Raw genomic sequence first — 11,291 nt, forward strand, 5'->3', positions numbered from 1 at the left:
ATGAATACAGCAAGTTCTCAAATGTTACACCTTTTTTGGTGACTACAATTCTAACAAAATAAATGAATGCGCTCCTGCAGGCTTTTCTGACAAGGAACCTCCAATTGAATGTGTATTAGTTATACTTATAATACAAGTATTACAGGTCCTTAAATCATAACTGCCAAGGGGGGGGGGGGGGCGGTGGAAAACAAAAACAGACAAATTACATCCCCAGTAGCTGTTGAAATGCAAACTCCCCGGGAATTTTCTGCATCTTTGCAACAGATTCTGGAGCTGGTAGGATTTCCCAGCCGTGGCTAAAATTTCCAGCAGATTGACTCCTGAAGATTTAGTCACTGCAGAGGAGCTTGCTCTAGAGCGGTGGCAGGGCGAGGAGGTGCTCACTGCAGAGGAGCTTGCTCTAGAGTGGCGGCAGGGGGGAGAGGTGCCCACTGCAGAGGAGCTTGCTCTAGAGCGGTGCCAGGGCGAGGAGGTGCCCACTGCAGAGGAGCTTGCTCTAGAGCGGCGGCAGGGCGAGGAGGTGCCCTCTGCAGAGGAGCTTGCTCTAGAGCGGCGGCAGGGCAAAGCGCTGCCCACTGCAGAGGAGCTTGCTCTAGAACGGCAGCAGGGCGAGGAGGTGCCCACTGCAGAGGAGCTTGCTCTAGAGCGGCGGCAGGGCGAGGCAGTGCCCACTGCAGAGGAGCTTGCTCTAGAACGGCGGCAGGGTGAGGAGGTGCCCACTGCAGAGGAGCTTGCTCTAGAGCGGCAGCAGGGCAAGGCGGTGCCCACTGCAGAGGAGCTTGCTCTAGAACGGCAGCAGGGCGAAGAGGTGCCCACTGCAGAGGAGCTTGCTCTAGAACGTCAGCAGGGCGAAGAGGTGCCCACTGCAGAGGAGCTTGCTCTAGAACGGCGGCAGGGCGAGGAGGTGCCCACTTCAGAGGAGCTTGCTCTAGAGCGGTGGCCGGGCGAGGAGCTGCCCACTGCAGAGGAGCTTACTCTAGAGCGGTGGCAGGGCGAGGAGGTGCCCACTGCAGAGGAGCTTGCTCTAGAACGGCGGCAGGGCGAAGAGGTGCCCACTGCAGAGGAGCTTGCTCTAGAGCGGCGGCAGGGCGAAGTGGTGCCCACTGCAGAGGAGCTTGCTCTAGAGCGGCAGCAGGGTGAGGTGGTGCCCACTGCAGAGGAGCTTGCTCTAGAATGGTGGCAGGGCGAAGAGGTGCCCACTGCAGAGGAGCTTGCTCTAGAACGGCGGCAAGGCGAGGAGGTGCCCTCTGCAGAGGAGCTTGCTCTAGGACGGCGGCAGGGCGAGGAGCTGCCCACTGCAGAGGAGCTTGCTCTAGAGCGGCAGCAGGGCGAGGAGGTGCCCACTGCAGAGGAGCTTGCTCTAGAACGGCAGCAGGGCGAAGAGGTGGCCACTGCAGAGGTGCTTGCTCTAGAGCGGCGGCAGGGCCAGGAGGTGCCCACTGCAGAGGAGCTTGCTCTAGAACGACGGCAGGGCGAGGAGGTGCCCACTGCAGAGGAGCTTGCTCTAGAACGGCAGCAGGGCGAGGAGGTGCCCTCTGCAGAGGAGCTTGCTCTACAACGGCAGCAGGGCGAGGAGGTGCCCACTGCAGAGGGGCTTGCTCTAGAACGGCAGCAGGGCGAGGAGGTGCCCACTGCAGAGGGGCTTGCTCTAGAACGGCAGCAGGGCGAGGAGGTGCCCACTGCAGAGGAGCTTGCTCTAGAACGGCAGCAGGGCGAGGAGGTGCCCTCTGCAGAGGAGCTTGCTCTACAACGGCAGCAGGGCGAGGAGGTGCCCTCTGCAGAGGAGCTTGCTCTAGAACGGCAGCAGGGCGAGGAGGTGCCCTCTGCAGAGGGGCTTGCTCTAGAATGGCAGCAGGGCGAGGAGGTGCCCTCTGCAGAGGAGCTTGCTCTAGAACGGCAGCAGGGCGAGGAGGTGCCCTCTGCAGAGGGGCTTGCTCTAGAACGGCAGCAGGGCGAGGAGGTGCCCACTGCAGAGGAGCTTGCTCTAGAACGGCAGCAGGGCGAGGAGGTGCCCTCTGCAGAGGAGCTTGCTCTAGAACGACGGCAGGGCGAGGAGGTGCCCTCTGCAGAGGGGCTTGCTCTAGAACGGCAGCAGGGCGAGGAGGTGCCCTCTGCAGAGGAGCTTGCTCTAGAACGGCAGCAGGGCGAGGAGGTGCCCACTGCAGAGGGGCTTGCTCTAGAACGGCGGCAGGGCGAGGAGGTGCCCTCTGCAGAGGAGCTTGCTCTAGAACGGCAGCAGGGCGAGGAGGTGCCCTCTGCAGAGGGGCTTGCTCTAGAACGGCAGCAGGGCGAGGAGGTGCCCACTGCAGAGGGGCTTGCTCTAGAACGGCAGCAGGGCGAAGAGGTGGCCACTGCAGAGGTGCTTGCTCTAGAGCGGCGGCAGGGCCAGGAGGTGCCCACTGCAGAGGAGCTTGCTCTAGAACGACGGCAGGGCGAGGAGGTGCCCACTCCAGAGGAGCTTGCTCTAGAACGGCAGCAGGGCGAGGAGGTGCCCTCTGCAGAGGAGCTTGCTCTAGAACGGCAGCAGGGCGAGGAGGTGCCCACTGCAGAGGGGCTTGCTCTAGAACGGCAGCAGGGCGAGGAGGTGCCCACTGCAGTTTTCTGCTGGTAGGTGGCATCTTTTCACCAGTGTTTGTTCCCATGACATATATACCAGCTGTTAAAAACTAATAAAAGTTATCACGAGGAGTATGAAACCGAAATGAAAACCGCCAGGGGTAACATGGCTCTCACTTGACAGCCAGCACCTTGCACTTAGTCTGCACGTCACCGTCGTATGAAAGCGAATGGACAGTGGCAGGGAATTGCAGCGCTTTCCTGAAGTGTTCTCTGACGAGAACAGATTACAATCAAACATGCTTACACAACATGCCTCATTTTGGGCCTGTTATATTCCTTTCTCCAAGTTTCTATTAGATTAAAGCCTATGGATTTCCATATCTAATGTATTCCCAGTGATGGAATAGATAGCCACTCATTGTATTTATTGTAGGCTGCACAATCAATAATGTCAGCATCACAGTGCTCCCTGAAGCAGTGGTTAAAGTAGTCCTACTGAGCAGCATTTTATTTTCTATATTCAGTATCTTGCACCAATATTAATTTCCACATTTATGTTTCAGGTTCTTTAATTACAAAACATACCGCATGCAGGCAAGATAACATCTTGCCTATAAAAAGCATCATTTAAATTTGCAATGGAAGAGTCCGACATAAATCCCCTCTAAAAGGTTGCACAAATGATTTGCCAGACAATACACTAAAACTTGCATATTAAAATATGCACCAGACAGAGAATTTCCCTATAATCAACTGCAGATTATTCCTCTGTAATCCCGCAGCAATAACAGCACAAGCACCTCGAATACCATTCTTTAGATGTCAGGCTAGCCTGCTCTCAGCTGTCAGCTTACCCCAGATAGCAGCAAGGGACGAAAGCAGCGAGAGTAAAAATACTTTGCATGTTAAATGTTTCGGTGTTCTGTAGGATTGCAGGGAAATAACCCACAGCTGATTACTGGGAATTTCTGTTGAGTGCCGATTATAGCTCTGCTTCCTTTTATGTAACCCTCCCCCAGACCCCCCCCCCCCAAAAAGCTTCTGTCCTTTCCCAAAGGTCATGACCTGTGCTGGATGATGGTTCCATTGGCACCTGCCGTGCTCTGCTAGCTCAACCAAGCGACCATTCTTCATGCGTGAGTCTAGCCAAGAGTATCCTCAGGCTAGTCAGAGACCAGCCTGTCCTCACAAAACATTCACATGCGCACCTCCCAGCAGCATTGAGCAACAGTAAGGTGTTGGAAATAACAACAGAAAATGCTGGAAAAACTCAGCAGGCCAGGTAACATCCGTGGAGAGAGAAGCAGAGTCAACGTTTCAGGTCGAAACCCTTAGTCAGTTATGACGGGGGGTCTTCGACCTGAAACGTTAACTCTGTTTCTCTCTCCATGGATGTTGCCTGGCCTGCTGAGTTTTTCCAGCGTTTTCTGTTGTTATTTTGGATTTCCAGCATCCGCAGTATTTTGCTATCGTAAGGTGTTGGAACCCCGTTTGACCTTTCGTGCTCCCTAGCTCAAGGGCATGGAGACCAGTTAGACTGCCCCCTACCACCAAGGTTCAAACCTGCGATCTTCCCCGCCTCTATGGTTCAATACCACACAGGAGCTCAAGCCTTCATTTTAAAACAAACCAAAATCATCGTCAAGGGCTGGCTTACTTTATCAATCAAATCAAGCTGCACAATTAAAAGGACATGCCCACTAACTGAAGACATGAAATACGTTCATCCATGACCCAAAACAATAAGACCAGAAAACGCCAGGACATTAACAATAAGTACAAGCATCGTAAATAAGAACAGATAGGAGGGAGTCATTACACGGCTGTAATCTAATCTTGCGGTTTAGATGATGGGCATAAACTACTCAAGCTTTGCACATATAGTTTTCAGCATTGTCTGACCCCTTCATCAGATTACAGCAGGGCTGCAGTGTGCTGGTAAAGATGTGGGAATTCACGCCTCCAAATCGCCATACGCTGAGATCTGGCCACGCCACCATGCAGGGTCCTTGGCAGAAGTTAGTTGTTTTCACACAGGTAAAGATGGAGGGAAAACGTCAAATGCCAAATCACCCCGGACACTTTAAGATACCTCTTGGCAACCTGAATACAGAGCGGGTGTGAGAGAGGATCAGGATAAAATCCAGCTGATGATCTCCTTCCAGAGAATAAAGGCTTAAATAAGGGGGGGGGGGCATATAAAATAGTAAAGCAGACAATGATCTTATATTATTATGTGGCGGAGACCACAAAGGGACAATAACACAATGTGTACCCAATGCTGTTATATGTACCTAAACACAATTCACTTTGTATAGCAATGTTGTGGTATGTACATGCTGGGTTGGGTTATTGGTGCAGAGTCCCTTTAAGAGCGTCGGGAACGTGATGACGTCATGACGTCGGTTGCGTGATGACGTCATAGCCCCTACACGGGGCTGGGGCTTCAGACCTTGTGGAGATTTGATTAAAGTAAGACACGTTTTGTTTTTGCTGAAAGAAAAGTCTCAGCCTGTTGATTTCTGTCGATCCCAACAATATTATATTAAATATATTGGCCTAGAAATTGGCCTGAGGCGCCCAAGCGGCGCAAAGTTCGCCTGGGCGCTGGAATTTGCGCCACGATTGCCGCATTAGCGATCGCCGCAAATTCAGTTGAAGTGCCCCTAGAGGGAGACGGGGCGCGGCTCGAGGCGCTCCGCGTCCCTCTTAGGGCGCTGAAAGTGAATTTTGCAGCGCTGCGGCACGGCATGCTGCGGTACTGCAGGCCTTCCTCCCACTGTTAAAGGGGAGGGGCCTGCAACAGCGTGAGCCCCGATCGCGAGTGCCGGCAAAAGAGCCCGGCACCAAGGAGAAGTGCCGGGCTCTCGGGAAACAGCCGGCAATGCCGCGGGGGGGGGGGGTGGGACCAGGAGGCCGGGGACGGAGGTGCTGGCAGGCGGCCGGCGAAAAAGCGGCCACCCCGCACCTTCACCTTAACTTGCGCCTCTGCCGGTGCAGCAAGGCCCTGTGAACCGGGCGCGGGTAGCGAACGGCGCTACAGCGATCGGGGCGCGAATGGAGCGCTGCGCACACCGATGACGTCATCGGTGGCGGCGCAGCGCAAAAGGCTAACGCCACCATTAGCGCCCCTGCTGAATATCGCGGGAGGCGCAGCCAGTGGCGCTGCAGCCACTGACTGCCTCTTTAGGCGCTAACAGGTGGCGCTACTCACCCAACTTTTCCCCCATTATCTTTAGCATTCAAAATTTTTAGGATTGAAGATTTTTCAAAATGCTAAACAGAACAATTTTTCACTGTATGCCAACAAAGCAAACCTAATCCCAGAAGTGCAGCTGTTCAACCACAGCTAACCCAAATTTCCCACAGTTAAACCTGAACCTTTCCACATCTAGCTGAGTTTTGACTTCTCTTATTATTAGCCCCATGATACATTAGCCTGTGAACAGACCGGACTGCTGGGCTAGTCCTTTAATCCCAGCACACTGGTTTTGCCACATTTTTACAAGTTTCCCTCTCTCACTTCTTTCCTTCACCACTTCAATAAGAGCATCTGTCTCCTCTCATTTCCTTAGATCGTCTTTTGATTTCATTTTGTTTCATTTTGTAACCATCTTCTTCAGCTGCTTTGATAAGCTCACTATCGCGGCCTGCTTAATGTCCAATTTGGCTGATAAATTAGGGAGGATGATAAAGCACGTCGGTAGGAATGCGAGGTATGTGTTGAACACTCTGTCCTTATACAAAGAAACACAGCTTTGAAGCACAAACAAAATGAGCAGCATTCTTAAAATTGGAATTGTGTTTTTTAAAAATCTTTGGGAGCAATCAACAGAATCGCTTTCAACGACCCTCATGTCAATTTCAAAATCAACCAGTGATCAGTGGACACTCAGATTGATTTAGATGCGGAACCGCAGACAGCAAATCATTCAGAATCAAAGGCAGAAAGTCCCTTTTTATTTTATCAAACATCCAGCAGATGAAGTGTGAAGTTCAGTGAGCCGGCCTGCCTTTAGGAAGATCAACCTTTGAATCGCTGGCAGTAGGTTCACTGAGATTATTTTTCTCGAGTTCTATGTCCTATGAGGAGAGATTGAGTAGGAAGGGCTTATATTCTCTGGCGTTTAGAAGAATGAGTGGTGATCTAATTGAAACATAAGATTCTGAGAGGCTGTTTCCCCTGGCTGGAGAGTCTAGAACTAGTGGTCATAGACTCAGGATAAGGGATCGGCCATTAATAGAGTCATAGAGTAATACAGCACGGATAGAGGCCCTTCGGCCCATCGTGTCCACGCCGGCCATCACGCCCTGTCTAATCTAATCCCATATTCCAGCATTTGGCCCGTAGCCTTGTATGCTATGGCATTTCAAGTGCACATCCAAATGCTTCTTAAATGTTGTGAGGGTTTCTGCCTCCACAACCCTTTCAGGCAGTGAGTTCCAGACTCCAACCACCCTCTGAGTGAAAAAGTTATTTCTCAAATCCCCTCTAAACCTCCCGCCCTTTACCTTGAATCTATGCCCCCCAGTTATTGACCCCTCTACTAAGGGAAAAAGCTCCTCAGCATCCATCCTATCTATGCCCCTCATAATTTTGTACACCTCAATCATGTCCCCCCTCAGCCTCCTCTGCTCCAAGGAAAACAAACCCAATCTGCCCAGTCTCTCTTCATAGCTGAAGCGCTCCAGCCCTGGTAACATCCTGGTGAACCTCCTCTGCACCCTCTCCAACGCGATCACATCCTTCCTGTAGTGTGGCGACCAGAACTGCACACAATATTCCAGCTGTGGCCTAACCAGTGTTTTATACAGCTCCATCATAACCTCCTTGCTCTTATATTCAATGCCTCGGCTAATGAAGGCAAGTATCCCATATGCCTTTTTTACCACCTTATCCACCTGTTCCGCCGCCTTCAGGGATCTGTGTACTCGCACACCCAGATCCCTCTGACCCTCCGTCTTGCCTAGGGTCTTTCCATTCATTGTGTATTCCCTTGCCTTGTTAGTCCCCCCAAAGTGCATCACCTCGCACTTTTCCGGGTTAAATTCCATTTGCCACTGTTCCGCCCATCTGACCAACCCATCTATATCGTCCTGCAGACTGAGCCTACCCTCCCCGCTATTTACCACCCTACCAATTTTTGTATCATCCGCGAACTTACTGATCATACCCTTTACACTCATATCCAAGTCATTAATGTAGACCACAAACAGCAAGGGACCCAGCACCGATCCCTGTGGTACCCCACTGGCCACAGGCTTCCAGTCACAAAAACAACCTTCGACCATCACCCTCTGCCTTCTGCCACTAAGCCAGTTTTGTATCCAATGTGCCAAGGCACCCTGGATTCCATGGGCTCTTACCTTCTTGACCAGTCTCCTGTGCGGGACTTTATCGAAGGCCTTACTGAAATCCATGTATACCACATCCACTGCGTTACCCTCATCCACACACCTAGTCACCCCCTCAAAAAATTCAATCAAATTAGTCAGACATGATCTTCCCTTGACAAAGCCATGTTGACTATCCCTGATTAATCCTTGCCTCTCCAAGTGGAGACAAATTTTGTCTCTCAGGATTTTTTCCAATAATTTTCCTACCACTGATGTTAGGCTCACTGGCCTGTAGTTCCCCGGTTTTTCCCTACTACCCTTCTTGAATAATGGTACTACATTAGCGGTTCTCCAGTCCTCTGGCACATCCCCTGTGGCCAGAGAGGTCCTGAATATATGTGTTAGAGCCCCCGCAATCTCCTCCTTTGCCTCACACAGCAGCCTGGGATACATTTCATCCGGGCCTGGGGATTTATCCATTTTTAGGCCAGCTAAAACCGCCAATACCTCCTCCCTCTTGATGTTAATATGTTCGAGCATATCACAGTCCCCCCGCCCTATTTCTATGTCTACATCGTCCTTCTCCATAGTGAAAACAGATGCAAAAAATTCATTTAGAACCCCTCCTACATCTTCCGGCTCCACACACACATTGCCACTTTTGTCCCTAATGGGCCCTATTTTTTCCCTAGTTATCCTCTTACCCTTAATATACTTATAAAACATCTTCGGATTTTCCTTTATTTTGCTCGCCAGTGTTATTTCATGGCCCCTCCTTGATCTCCTAATTTCTTTTTTAAGTATCCCCCTGCACTTTTTGTACTCCTCTAGGGCTTCCTCCGTCTTTAGCCTTTTGTATCTACCAAAAGCCCTCCTTTTTTTCCTAATCCATTCTCGTATATCCCCTGACATCCAAGGTTCCCTGTGGTTTTTGGAACCACCCTTGACCTTTACGGGAACATGTTGCCATTGTATGATTTCAATCTCCCTTCTGAAAGCCTCCCATTGCTCCGATGCGGATTTTCCTACAAGTAGCTGATCCCAGTCCATTTTGGCCAGATCCTGCCTTATCCTATTAAAATCGGCCTTCCCCCAATTTAGAACCTTTATTTCCGGCCCATCCCTGTCCTTTTCCATGACCACCTTAAATCTTACCATATTATGGTCACTATCACCAAAGTGCTCACCTACTAGCACTTTTTCCACTTGGCCGGCCACATTCCCTAGAATTAGGTCCAGTACCGCCCCCTCTCTTGTAGGACTTTCCACATGCTGGCTCAAAAAGCTCTCCTGGATGCACTTTAAGAATTCTACACCCTCTGAGCCTTTCACACTCTGACTATCCCAGTTAATATTGGGGAAGTTGAAATCCCCCATTATTATTACCCTATTATTTGCACATTTCTCTGAGATTTGCCTACATATCTGTTCCTCTATCTCCCCCTGACTGTTTGGAGGCCTATAGTACACTCCCAGCAAGGTGCTTGCCCCCTTTTTGTTTTTAAGCTCCACCCATATGGCCTCATTAGAGGACCCTGCTAATATATCATCCCTCCTTACTGCAGTAATTGACTCCTTAATTAATATTGCGACACCCCCTCCTCTTATACCTCCCCCTCTGTCTCGCCTGAAGATTCTGTACCCCGGAATATTGAGCTGCCAGTCTTGCCCTTCCCTCAACCATGTCTCCGTGATAGCAACAATATCATACTCCCATGTGTTTATCAACACCTTCAGTTCATCCACCTTATTTGCAAGACTCCTTGCATTAAAATAGATACCATCCAGCCTTGCCCTTATATATTTGCCCTGTCTACCAAGCTGACTTGTTTTTTTCTCTATAATTGGCAGCACATCCCCCCCTATTTCAGCTCCCCTCTGTATCCCATCCCCCTGCCAAGTTAGTTTAAACCCCCCCCAACAGTGCTAGCAAACCTCCCCGCAAGGATATTTGTCCCGCTCTGGTTCAGGTGCAACCCGTCCAACTTGTACAAGTCCCACCTTTCCCAGAAGCAGGCCCAGTGATCCAGGAAAGTAAAACCCTCCCCCCTACACCAACTCTTTAGCCACGCATTCATCTGCTCTATCCTCCCATTCCTATACTTACTAGCACGTGGAACTGGGAGTAATCCAGAGATTACAACATTTGAGGTCCTGCTCTTTAATCTGTTACCTAGCTCCCTAAATTCTTGATGCAGGACCTCATCCCTCTTTTTACCTATGTCGTTGGTACCAATGTGGACCACGACCACTGGCTGTTCACCCTCCCCCTCCAGAATGCCTTGCAGCCGCTCAGTGACATCCTTGACCCTGGCACCAGGGAGGCAACAAACCATCCTGGATTCACGTCTACGGCCACAGAAACGCCTATCTGTTCCCCTTACTATAGAATCCCCTACCACTATTGCTCTCCCACTCTTTTTCCCCCCTTCCTGGGCAGCAGGAGCACCCCCAGTGCCAGGAAGTTGGCTGCTGCTGCCTTCCCCTGGTGAGTCATCCCCCTCAACAGTATCCAAAGCGGTATACTTGTTTGAAAGGGGGATGTCCGCAGGGGTTCCCTGCACTACCTGCCTGCCTTTGTTGCTCCGCCTGATGGTCACCCCCTGTGCTGCCCTACCCTGAGGCGTGAACAACTCGCTAAACATGCTATCCACGAGCCTCTCAGCATCGCGCATGCTCCAAAATTCATCCACCCGCAGCTCGAGCGCCGCAATGCGGTCTGCAAGTAGCTGCAGCTGGATGCATTTCCCGCACACATGGTCGTCAGGGACACTGGCAGCGTCCCTGATTTCCCACATGGAGCAAGAGGAGCAGAACACGGGTCTGAGCTCTCCTGCCATGACTTACTCCTTTAATTAATTTAAAAATTTATTCAATACCCCAGTTACAGGTATACTCTAGGGCGCTTTATTTACCAACTGTCCCCACTACACCAGAGACCCTAGAAATTTAACACCACAGAAGTCAAGCTTGTATTGAAAAGAGAGAAATACTCACCAACCAATCACTTACCTGCTCCCTGGTGACGTCACACACTGATTACTTTTTACCTCTCTCCTCTGCTGTTGATTTGGTGGGCCTCTGCCTTCGCGCCGGTTTTTAAGCCGGGCTCCTCCTCCGCTGCTGCTCTCCCCCGAACTGGTCGGGCCTCTGCCTTCGCGCCGGTTTTTAAGCCGGGCTCCTCCTCCGCTGCTGCTCTCCCCCGAACTGGTCGGGCCTCTGCCTTCGCGCCGGTTTTTAAGCCGGGCTCCTCCTCCGCTGCTGCTCTCCCACGAACTGGTCGGGCCTCTGCCTTCGCGCTGGTTTTTAAGCCGGGCTCCTCCTCCACTGCTGCTCTCCCCCGAACTGGTCAGGCCTCTGCCTTCGCGCCGGTTTTTAAGCCGGGCTCCTCC

The sequence above is a fragment of the Somniosus microcephalus genome, chromosome 23, assembly GCF_052327205.1.
Source record: "Somniosus microcephalus isolate GS21.2 chromosome 23, FLI_Smic_1.0, whole genome shotgun sequence".
In the NCBI taxonomy this organism is placed as follows: Eukaryota; Metazoa; Chordata; class Chondrichthyes; order Squaliformes; family Somniosidae; genus Somniosus; species Somniosus microcephalus.